The sequence below is a fragment of the Geotrypetes seraphini genome, chromosome 5 (assembly GCF_902459505.1).
Source record: "Geotrypetes seraphini chromosome 5, aGeoSer1.1, whole genome shotgun sequence".
NCBI lineage: Eukaryota > Metazoa > Chordata > Amphibia > Gymnophiona > Dermophiidae > Geotrypetes > Geotrypetes seraphini.
In genome coordinates, this window is record NC_047088.1 from 32,898,312 (window position 1) to 32,911,277 (window position 12,966).

Here is a 12,966-nt window from a genome sequence, read left to right on the forward strand (position 1 = left end):
GTTCCATGATAAATCTGGGCGTATTGTACAGGACCATCCTGCATTGGGACACACACCAACAGGTACATTCTGTCTATGGTGCTAGATGCTAGGCGCTATTTCCACGTCAAGATTTTGGCACAGAAAGCATTCTAATGGATGCTTGTGACTGACTGATTTTAATTTGTAACCTTTATTAATCCATTTATGTTTCTAATTGATTATTTGATGAATTTGTATTATCAGCCGAATTCCATTTTTTAATAAGAACATAAGAACATAAGAACATAAGCAGTGCCTCTGCCGGGTCAGACCAGAGGTCCATCCCGCCCAGCAGTCTGCCCCCGCGGCGGCCCAACAGGTCATGACCTGCCTTAATCACCGGAAGGGGCCCCCTTGCCCCCTAGGTTTCTCATCGAAGTCCTATCTTCCCATCAATGCCCTAACCCTCCGGCCTTGCACCTGCACGACCTGGTGAGCTGTATATACTTATGCAACACCCCAGCACCTCCCTCAGTACCCCACGATCCCCTTTTCCCTCAGGAATCTGTCCAATCCCTGTTTGAATCCCTGTACTGTACTCTGCCGGATCACTTCCTCCGGGAGCGCATTCCATTTGTCCACGACCCTTTGGGTGAAGAAAAACTTCCTTGCATTTGATTTGAATCTCCCTTCAGTTTCTCTGAGTGCCCCCTCGTACCTGTCGTCCCTTTTAGTCTGAAGAACCTGTCCCTGTCCACCCTCTCTATGCCCCTAAGTATTTTGAAGGTCTCTATCATATCCCCCCTGAGCCTCCTCTTTTCCAGAGAGAAGAGCCCCAGTTTATCCAGCCTCTCAGCATATGGGCAGTTTTCCAGCCCTCTTACCAGTTTCGTTGCCCTCCTTTGGACTCTCTCAAGAACTGCCATGTCCTTCTTGAGGTGTGGCAACCAATATTGAACGCAGTATTCCAGATGTGGGCGCACCATCGCTCGATACAGCGGCATGATGACTTCCCGCGTCCTGGTTGATATGCCCCTCTTGATGATGCCCAGCATCCTGTTGGCTTTCTTCGAGGCTGCTGCACACTGTGCGGATGGTTTCATGGATGGATCCACTAGCACACCCAAGTCTCTCTCAAGTCCGGTGTCTTCCAGCAATCTCCCCCCCATTTTATACTCGAACAACGGGTTCTTTTTCCCTATGTGCATGACCTTGCATTTATCTACGTTAAAGCGCATTTGCCATTTGTTTGCCCAGTCCTCCAGCTTATCGAGGTCCCTTTGCAGTTCCTCACACTCCTCCCTGGTCCTAACTCTGGCGCAGAGCTTGGTATCGTCTGCAAATTTTATAACCTCACACTTTGCTTCCGTTTCCAGGTCATTGATAAATATGTTGAAGAGTAGCGGCCCCAGCACCGATCCCTGCGGCACACCGCTCGTGACTCCCCGCCAGTCAGAATATTGGCCCTTTACTCCGACCCTCTGTAGTCTACCTGACAGCCAGTGCTTGATCCATCTGTGTACATCCCCGCCCACCCCGTGGTTCCACAGCTTCCTAAGCAGCCTTTCATGTGGCACCTTGTCAAAGGCCTTTTGAAAATCGAGGTAAATGATGTCTATGGGTTCCCCTTTGTCCACCTGACTGCTTATTCCCTCAAAGAAGTACAGAAGGTTTGTCAGGCACGACCTTCCCTTACAGAATCCGTGCTGGCTTGTCCGCAGTAGGCCATTTTTCTCGATGTGCTCGCAAATGCTGTCCTTGATCATTGCTTCCACCATCTTCCCTATAACTGAAGTCAGGCTCACCGGCCTGTAGTTCCCGGGGTCACCTCTCGATCCCTTCTTAAAGATAGGTGTGACATTCGCCAGTTTCCAGTCCTCTGGTACCTCTCCAGTTTTCAAGGATAGGTTGCAAACATGCTGGATTGCGCCCGCTATTTCCTGACTTAGTTCCTTTAGAACCCTTGGGTGGATCCCGTCCGGTTCCGGTGATTTGCCGCTTTTCAGTCTGTCAATCTGCTTGAGGACATCCTCCCGACTTACCTCTATGTGCCCCAATCTTTTGGCCTGCTCCCCACTCATGAGCTCCTCTGAGTCCGGTATATTGGACGTGTCCTTGCTCGTGAAGACCGACGAGAAGAACGTGTTCAACCTCTCAGCTATCTCTTTATTCTCCTTAATCACTCCCTTCCTATCCCCATCGTCCAATGGCCCCACCTCCTCTCTCACTGGTTGCTTCCCCTTTACGTAACTGAAGAATGCCTTGAAGTTTTTCGCCTCCCTGGCCAGCCCCTCCTCGTATTTCCCTTTTGCTTTTCTAATCTCTCGGTGGCATTCCTTTTGGCATTTCCTGTGCTCCTGGTGATTTTCCTCCGTTGGATCCCTTTTCCATTTCCGGAAGGACACTTTCTTGTCACTGATTACCTTCTTTACTTCATGTGTCATCCAAACCGGGTCTTTTGACCGCTTGTTCTTGCGGCCTTTCCTGAAACTGGGGATGTACAGTTTTTGCGCTTCCTGCAGTGTGTCCCTGAGAAGGGTCCAGGCGCTCCCTACAGTCTCCATCCTAAAGCCGTTCCTGAGCTTCCTCCCCACCATTTTCCTCATAGCAACATAGTTCCCTTTCCTGAAGTTGAGCGCAGTCGTTGCGGTCCTCCCCACTATGGGTGACCCCCTTTCTAATGTGAATCTGATCACGTTGTGATCACTGTTGCCTAGTGTTCCTCCCACTTCTACCCCTCTTGCAGGCCCCCCTAATCCGTTAAGGATGAGGTCAAGAGTAGCATCCCCTCGCGTCGGTTCCTTGACTAGTTGCTCCATGAAGCAGTCCCTCACAGCTTCTACGAATCCTGCTTCCCTCGTGGAGTTGGAGTGTCCCGTACTCCAGTCTATCCCCGGGTAGTTGAAGTCCCCCATCACTGTTACACTTCCGGTCCTGCATTCCTGTCTCAGTTCTGCTTCCAAGTCTTGTCCTATTGTTTCTGACGCACCAGGCGGGTGATAATACAGCCCCAGCTTTATGTCTGCACTCTTCTTTCCCAGCAATTTGACCCATAGCGATTCTAGCTCCTCTGCCTTTGTTGCCGTATCGATCCCAATCGAGTAGATATAGTCCTTTATATACAGCGCTATGCCTCCCCCCTTCTTGTGGGTCCTGTCCCTCCTGTAGAGCTTGTACCCTGGCAGCGCCACATCCCATTGATTTTCCTCTGTCCACCAGGTTTCTGTAATTCCTATTATATCCAGGTCCTCCCCCTTGGCCATGACTTCCAGTTCACCCATCTTAGCCATGAGGCTTCTTGCATTTGCGTATAAGCACTGTAGGTCCCGGTGTTTGTCCTCCACCTCTGCCTTTACCTGGGCCGCCTTCCCTTGGGTCTCGGGCCGTTTTCCCGCTCCCGGTGCCTCTGCTGTGCCCTCCGCCTTTACCCTCGCAACTCTCTTCCTCCCCATATCCCCTCCACCCCACCTCCCCGCTTTTCCTCGGGGTGTACCAGCCCCCTCCTGTGCTATCGTCCCCTGGGCCTTGGTTTGTTCCCCCTTGCCTTGTGTCTCCCCTTTGCCCTGTGGCTCCGCCTTATTGCCTTCTGTTTGCACCCTGGTGCCATCTTGTCCTCCTGAATCCCCTGTTTTCCCCTTCCCCTTAGACTTCTCCCAATAAGTTTTAGGATGCTGCTATTTCTTTGCTTAGGGCTCCTTTTACGAAGGTGCGCTAGCGGTTTTATCACATATAACGGATTAGTGCGCGCTATAGCGCATGCTAGCCATAAATCTATCGCCTGCTTAAAAGGAGGCGGTAGCGGCTAACACGCGCAGCAATTTAGCGTGCGCTATTCCGCGTGTTAAGCCCCTTGCGCACCTTCGTAAAAGGCGCCCTTTGTGCTATATTACTTAGATTTGTGTCATTTCCATTTTTAACATTGCTGTATGACTTTGTACTTTTAATGCCCAGTCCATTATTATTGTGAACCACCATAAACTGATAGTTTGGCAGTATATAAAAATAAACTATTATTAACTGCATGAAAACATTTGGAACTCTAGATAGGGGACATTTGGCTCTGCTTATTTCACTGGATCTTGCTTTAGCACTTGATCTGGTGGACTGTACATTATTGTGTCCTTGCTTATCTGCAATAGGAATTAGGGGAATGGTATTTAATTGGTTTAAATCAGGGGTGCCCACACTTTTTGGGCTTGCAAGCTACTTTTAAAATGACCAAGTCAAAATGATCTACCAACAATAAAAATTTTTAAAAAACACAAAGCACACTGTACGCAGAGAAAAAGTTAATTATCATTTATATTCCGGTTATTTTTTCCAAGAGGTCAAGGCAGACCTCAGTAACAACCATATAAAAATAGACAAATATACCCCCTCCCTTTTAACTAAACCGCAATAGCAGTTTTTAGCGCAGGGAGCTGCGCTGAATGCACTGCGCTGCTCTCAACGCTCATAGTCTCCCTGCGCTAAAAACCGCTATTGCGGTTTAGTTAAAGGGGACCATAGTGCAAAATATAGACAGCAGATATAAATTCTCAAAACGGATACATTTTGATCACTAAATTGAAAATAAAATCATTTTTCCTACCTTTGTTGTCTGGTGATTTCAGACAACTTTCTTCTTCTGACTGTGCATCCAATATTTCTTCCCTTCTTTCAGCCTCCTATATGCTTCCTCTCCTCCAGACCTCATTCCCTCCCCCAAGTTTTTCTTCCTCTCTCCCTGCCCTTTCTTTCTCCCTGTCTTCCTTTCTTTTTTTCTCTCTTCATGCCCCCTTTCTTTCTTTCAGTTTCCCTTCTTTCATTCTGTCTCCCTGCCTCCCCAATTTCTTTCTTTCTCCTTGCCCTCCCCCAAGACACTGCTGCTGCCTTCGGGGAACAGACCCCCAAGCCGCTGCTGCCGCTGCCATCGGGGAACAGGCCCCAAAGCCAGTGCCATCCCAAGCTCTCCCTGCTTCCCTGCATCAGGCCAACCAGCATTCCTCTCCCCGACGTCAATTCTGCCTTCGGAGAGGAAGTTCCAGGTCAGCCAGGCAGTGATTGGCTGGCCTGGATCTTCCTCTCTGACGGCAGAATTGACATTACGGAGAGGAAGGCTGATTGGCCCGGTAGATTGCGAAGGCAACGCGAGTCTGTCATGGAGCCCGGGATGGGCTCCGCTATCGACTCACTTTGCCTTCGCAATCTACTGGTCGATCACAATCGACGTATTGGGCACCCCTGGTTTAAATCATTTTTGAGTGATCACATATTCAAGGTAATACCGCATGTCTCTACTTCGATATATTTTTCTCTCCCTAGTGGAGATCCACAAGGCTCTTCTCTTTCCCCTATCCTTTTAAATATTGTAGGGATTCACTTATTCAGCAAAGCAGGTGACATTTTACTGGTTTTTGGAAATTATTACTATCAGTTTACCCCCTTTTTTACTAAGGTGCGCTAATTGATTTAGCGCGCGCTAAACTCTAACACATCCATTATATTCTATGTTAGCGTTTAGCACACGCTAAATCGATTAGCACGCGCTAAATCAGTTTGTGGGCGCTAATCGGTTAGCGACCTTAGTAAAAGAGGGGGTAAGATTTGGCTTTAGTGCAGAATAGCTTAAAGGCAATCACTGCATGGCTTTTAGGCCATGGCTTGGTTCTAAATCGGGTTAAAACACAGGCCTATTAGATTACTGAGCGTAAGGAATATCCAAAGCTGGTTCCAGTAGACTTAGTAGATAAAGATAGACTGTTCACCCTCTCCAAGGTAGGGAGAACGAGAGGGAACTCTCTAAAGTTGAAAGGGGATAGATTCCGTATGAACGTAAGGAAGTTCTTCTTCACCCAGAGAGTGGTAGAAATCTGGAACGCTCTTCCGGAGTCTGTCGTAGGGGAAAACGCCCTCCAGGGATTCAAGACAAAGTTGGACACGTTCCTGCTCAACTGGAAAATACGCAGGTGAGGCTGGGCTCATTTAGAGCATTGGTCTGTGACCCGGGGGCCGCCGCGTGAGCGGACTGCTGGGCACAATGGACCACCGGTCTGACCCAGCAGCGGCAATTCTTACGCTCTTATGTTCAGTGTTTGAGGGAAAACCACTTCCTTTGGTTGCCAGTTTTAAATATCTAGGACTCATTTGATTCTAAATGATCATTTATAGAGCAGATTTCATCTTTGAGAGAGAGGAGTTTAGAACTTTTAGGCAAATAGGTTTGATTAAATATTTGTTAGATGAAGTATCATTACATCAATTGATTCATTCCCTTGTGATATTACAGTTATATTATAGAAATGTGGTTTATTAGGCCTACCACAGACCAGCATCAAGTGCCTCCAGACAATTCAGAATACAGCTTTAAGGTTATTGGGGGAGAATTATTACATATGATCATATTATCCCTTCTTTACCTAAGGTTCCATTGGTTGCCTGTTCAATATAGAATTAGGTTTAATATCGTGGAATTGGCCCAGAAAGCTTTTTATGCACAGTCACCAAATTATCTCAGTAGTCTGAGAAGCCATCTAGACTTTTGAGGTCAGCGCAGGACCATCAAATGGTAGTTCCTTTAGAATCCAGTTCTCTTTGGGAGTCAACCAGAGCAAAGGCGTCTGCCTGGGTTGCTCCTAAATTATGGAATTCACTCCTGAAAGTTAATAGGGTGCAGTCTTCATTGAAAGCATTTCAAAATTATTGAAGACATATTATTTTGAACAATCTGTGAACAACCCCCCCCCCCCGCCTTTTTACTAAGCTGTGGTAGAGGTTTCTACCGTGTCCCGGATCACTCAATGTTCCGACGCTGCTCAGACACTCATAGGCCATCTTTAACAAAGGTGCACTAAGTGTTTTAACATGGATTTATTGCACGCTGAATCAACGCGTGCATTAACCACTAGTGCGTCCATAGGATGACATGCATTAGTGTTTAGCGTGCGCTAAAAAGCATGTGCACCTTTGTAAAAGAGGGGGATAGAATTCATGCTGAGAAACACACAGAAAGAAGGATAACAATAATGTTTTACATTTTTTCCCTCTCTTTTTTTTAATAATGTAGGTCTTTCCTGTTTTGAAATGGCATTCTTTTCTTAATTGTTTGATATTTATTGGTGTTACTGTAAACCACCTCTATCCTTTAAATGGTAAACTCACATGCACCCAATTTACAGAATAGCACCTAAGTATTTCCGCACAGGTTTGCAGTGGGGGTGTGGTCAAAAGAGGGATATGGCTAGGTCAAGCGTGTCCCTTTAAAATATGCACAGTGTTATAGAATAACGCAGGACTGCACCCAACTTGCGCGTTGAGATCTAGTCCTGATTTCACTTGCTGTAACTCCTCACACCCAGACTTGAGCGCTATGCGTTATTCTTTAAAGGGCAGCGATCCCAGAATGTCCGTTACCGAATACCGTTCAGTGTCAATTTTTTTCAGAGCCCAGTTATCTAATCTAATCTAATGCTTAGTTTTGTATACCGAGACTTCAATCCAAGAAAGTTCGACTCAGTTTATAGTAATTAAGTTAGGCTAATAAAAATGTAAAATAAAAGATAGTAAAGAAGTTAATTACCAAAATGTTTAGTGAACAGAATAGTTTTCAAGGGTTTACGAAAAAAGAAAAGGGAGCTAGAGCTTCGTATAAAAAGTGGAAGATCATCCCAAAGTTGGGTAAACTTGAAGGACAGAGATTGGCCAAAGACCTTGGTTATGAGTCCTATTTATTGATTCCAGTCCTAAGCTCAGCTTAATAAAAGGGTCCCTTTGTCTTATGAATGAGAAATGTCTACGTAATACAATAGGAAACATTTCTGTCCCGTTTAAAATGTTTGAGCCAGCATTTGCCACTCACGAAGAGGGGATATACGTGCTGGAAATAAAGCTGCATTGACCCAGCCAGGCTACTTAGTTCTGGTTCTTTGCAGGATATAAATCACCTCTGTGTGGGAGATATATGCCAGCCCTGATGGTCTGAATTGAGAATTTAATGTATCTTTTCAGATCTGAATGTAATTCATTCAAGAGCTGTCAGACTACTAAATTCTGCCCGGTACGTTGTCAGTTACAGGTTCTGATGATGACTTCCGACATATTAAACATTTTTATGCCATCCATAAAGCATGCAGTTGCAGACGTTCTGAATTGCCGTGGCAGTAGACCATTATAAATGTGAGCACAAAAAAAAAAAAACCCCTGAGATCACAGATGCCACAAAATAAATGCAGCATTCCCCTCTCCCCTGCAAGCGTCCAAGAAATCAATACTTCCACTTACAAGAACATGTGCTTGGCCGCAATGGACAAATGCTGGCATGAGATATCGATGCTCATTGTAGTGCTCAAAAAGAGGTCTGTATCTCGGACACCACGGCAGAACTCTGTCGTGTGGGATAAAGATATGCAAATGAGCATCCTTAGCTGCAGAATGGTACCCACTTAGCTTGCATGCTCGATATTTATGGAAATAATCGCTAGATTAGGCAGTGGGCTTTGGTCTTTGCCACAAGCATGAGTGAAGTATAGCAAGTGCTTACTGCCTAGAATACAGAACATACAGTACATGGACATTTAAGTTATAGTTGGGATTCTTTTGTTATAATGCAGTTCTCAGTTACAATCTTCTTGCTTTGATAATCTGATAGAAAACACATGAAAAAGCCAAGGTAAAATATTTCAATTCAATTTCTCTTTCATTCCCAGAGGTTCTTCCTTATACCATGAAAGTTGTCCTATATACGAGGGGGTGCCGAAAAGTTCTCAGCCCAAGCAAGAAGAGAATGATGTGGACATGGTCCAATCAGTGATCAGACTTTCATTTCCGCAAATTGGTACTTAATGAAATAAGATAACGCTTTTCCGTTACAGCGGCAAAATAACACTCAGAATTTAGGAAGCTGGTTGGTTGGGCTGAGAACTTTACAGCACCCCTTCGTATTGACTTGGCTGAACTAAAATATTAAGAACTTAAGAAAATACTCTTATTTCAGAAAACGTCTAAAAACAGGATGGCTGTATTACTTTCTGTGCTTGTTCCTACTCTACCATGATTAGAAGCCATTCCCAAAAGTACTCTCTTTGAAAAATAGTACACTTCCAGCAGCACAGCTCACTTCCAGCTATTTCTAGAAGCATTTTCTCCAGAAAGCAATACATTTACTTCCAGTTTTGTCCACAAGTATTCATTCTGGAAAGCAGGACAACTTACGTCCAGCTTTGTCCAAAAGTATTCGTTCTGGATGGAAAACAGTACACATTACTTTGTAAGTGGTCTTGTCTTAAAGTTTGGTGCGTAACTGCGGTCTTACACCGGAATTGTATAACAGATTTGGCACGCAACTCTGCCGTTATAGAATACTAGCTCAACATCCTGGGGTTTTTTTGGCATCTAATTTTAGCACAATTTATAGCATTCCCCCCATGGTTTGATATTATCCGGCTAGTTATGCATACTGTATTTCTGTCTTTGGTGATGTACAAATGTGGAAAAACTGCAACGGTCTTTATCTTAGAGTCAGTCTGTTATGTAAGAGAGGGGCCTGCGGAAACTTCCCTGGTAAAGTGGCTGCGATCAGTTACAGAGCCCTCACCCACCCCTGCTCCACTCTTCTGTGTATGAAAGATTAGATAAATGTTCAACAAATAAATAGCATTAAGCTGAAAATGTATAGAAGCTGAATCCAAAAGTGAATAGATATTATTGACTGTGTGGTATCATGCACATCGCTGCCTGATGTAATAATGCTTACAGTAGAATTCTTAGCAAAAGGCATTTTAACGAAATCCCCAAAGACACACAGAAGTAGGTACAGAAATGCATTGCAAGCCATTTATTAAGCAGGAAATGCAAGGTTTTGTAGAACTGCGATCTTTAAAGATGTCATGAATCGTGCATCTGTGACTATATCTTAGAAAAAGCTTTTCTAAAATGCTTCATATTTGATTTATTCCCCCCTCCCCCGTTAGCTATTTTCGTTCTTTCTTTTTTTCACTTCATAGTAGCTACCAATCTAGCGACGGATCGCTGGCAACAGCTTCTGCATCAAGAGGACGTCCTGGTAGTATGCGCCGTTGATATTAACCCTAGGATCGATGAGAACCAGATCTGTGAATCTGAGTTTCAAGACTGCAACCGAGACCATGACAGTTTGGGCGAGTCCATAGTAGGCGCTCGACATTAACCTCATGCTTCAGTGTTGTCGAAGGCACGTACAGGCGATCATTCTCGGTGTTGATCGGTTAATTCTGTGTGATAAGCTAGTGTTAATTGGTGGAGCTACTGTAAATATCTTTTCATCTGTAAACCAGATGAAGCTGATGCTGTGCTCCGGGTACTTGGTCATAAGCTGCTTGCACCATTTCAGGAGTGTTTATGTTTATTGGACGCATCTCTACTGCTACTAATGACTGGGGAATCAATTCAGAGCAAGTCACTCAATCCTCCATTGCCCCCAGGTACATTAGATAGATTGTGCGCCCACCTGCTTGAGCACCTGAATGTAAACCACTTAGATAACCTTGATAGGCAGTAGAGAATGACGCGGGGACCGTTTACCGCAGTAAACTGTGGTCACCGCAGTATATCCTCAGGAATGGAGACTTTTGCAACTGGTTTACTGAAGGAATGGGGACAAGACCCTGTGGGGGCGGTGAAAAGTCTTGCTCTTGTGATACAAAATTGTGCCTATGTCAGACTCGGCATCTCCTCCCCAGCTCCTCTTGGGCCTATTTTACCTTCAGGAGCCAGCCATGCCATGATGAAGACAGAAGGAACCCAAAGCCTGAGACCAATGTGATTTAAATGTGATTAAAGAATAAAATTAACAGACAACAAAAGGTAGAAAAAAATAAATTTATTTTATATTTTGTGATTAGCATATTTCAGATTTGAAATATGTATCCTGCTAGAGCTGGTATTAGACATAACTGGGGACCACAAAGCCCAGACAGTGCTTCTTTAGCTTCCAGCTGGCTTAGGGCTCTCTCTCTGACCAAGGGGAAGTTGCCCTACATGCTCTCTCCTAGTTGCTCTGCCATGTGTGACTGAAGTATTCTGTTAGCTTGATTTTCTATGTAGCATTCTGTAGTAATTTGGTTTGTTCATTTTTCACAATAGTGGAGGGGATATCTGTGAAAGGGAGGGGAGACAGGGGTTTTGTTGAACCTTGCTCTGTATTATTTGTGTTTATAAAATGACAATTGTACAGAATATTTTAAACTTTAATAAAATAAGTTCAGTATAAAATCATAACTATTCAAGGCTTGTGCAGATGGGATCTGACAGTTTGCAGGGCGGAGACGGGGACCGAGCTCACGGGATGTGGCAGGGACGGGGACTGAGCTCACGGGGATGGGGCATGGACGGGGACGAGCTCAGGGGGATGGGGCAGGGACGGGGGATGAGCTCACGGGGACGGGGCGGGAATGGTGATAAATTTTTTTCCCCATGTCATTCTCTAATAGGCAATATATAAATACCTAAATAAATAAATGTACATTCTTCTGAAATAGGGAAAGCACGCATAACTTTTTGTCCCACCCTAACCCAACTTAAACATACCACCTTGCTCCACACACATCGTCACATTTTTATGAGTGTGTCTTGGCTTTTTAAAATTGGTATTTAAATGTACATGCAATTCACACATCTAAATTCTAGTGTATGCACATTCAAAATGGGTTTCAAAAAGGTTTGGATGAGTTTCTGGAAGAAAAGTCCACAGTCTGCTATTGAGACAAACATGGGGGGAAGCCAATGCTTGCCTTGGGATCGGTAGCATGGCATGTTGCTACTCTCTGGGGGTTCCACGCGGAATGTTGCTATGTTTATGTTTATGAAAATCTTTATATACCACATATACAGCCAAAAACGGATCAAACTTATAAAGGAACTCCATTTAAATAGGAAAGGAAAAGAAATTTTTAAAAAAAAAAAACAATTCTAATACATAATACCCTACTCTTTAATGATCTGGAATCATGCTTACTCTTTGAGATTCTAGAAAGTTGGTACTAGTGGTTAGAGCAGCTGCCTCAGTGTCCTGAGGTTGTGAGTTTGATTCCCATTGCAACTCCTTGTGACTCTGGGCAAGTCACTGAGGCCCAAATTCTGTAACCAGCGCCTAAAGTTAGGCACCTATTTCGGGTGGTGCCCACCTAGATAGGCGACTATCTAAACTGAAGAACAAGCTCAGTTAAGCTTTTTAATCAGCACTGATTGAAACATAGGCGCCTATCATGAAAGTGCGATTCTGTAACAAGGCGCCTTTAAAAATTTAGGCGGCCTTAAAAAAAAAAATAGGCGTTATGTAGGTTGGGCATGGGCGTGGCTATGTGTTAGGCGCCTTCTTACGGAATCACTGCTCTGAAGCGTGCTTGAGCGCCCGCATGGGCGCCGTAACTTTTAGTCGTGCCTAGAGCTGTCCTATTTATTGGGCACCTCCCAAATAGGTGCCGTTCAGCGCGATTCACTAAACAGCACCCAATTTTACTTGAATCGCGCTGAACAGTGCCTAATTAGACGCCTAACTTTTGGGCGCTTCTTATAGAATTCGCCCTTTAATACTTCATTGCCCCGTGTAACCTGCTTTGATTGTGTAAACCGCACAGAAAAAGCAGCATATCAAGTCCCATCCCACCCCCCCCCCTTTATCCCCTTTTACTATTTATGTTTCTGGGTTCATAGACAACACCGCAAAAGACAAAGGCGCGCGCCGACAACTGAGCGCAAGATGGAGGCGCGCGCCGAAGAAAATTACAGTTTTTAGGGGCTCCGACGGGGGGTTTTGTTGGGGAGCCCCCCCAGTTTACTTAATAGAGATCGCGCCGGCATTGTGGGGGGGTTTGGGGGGTTGTAACCCCCCACATTTTACCGTAAACTTAACTTTTTCCCTAAAAACAGGGAAAAAGTGAAGTTTTCAGTAAAATGTGGGGGGTTACAACCCCCCAAACCCCCCACAACGTCCCCACAACGCGGCACGTTCTCTATTAAGTAAAGTGGGGGGGTTCCTCCCCACGCCCCCCC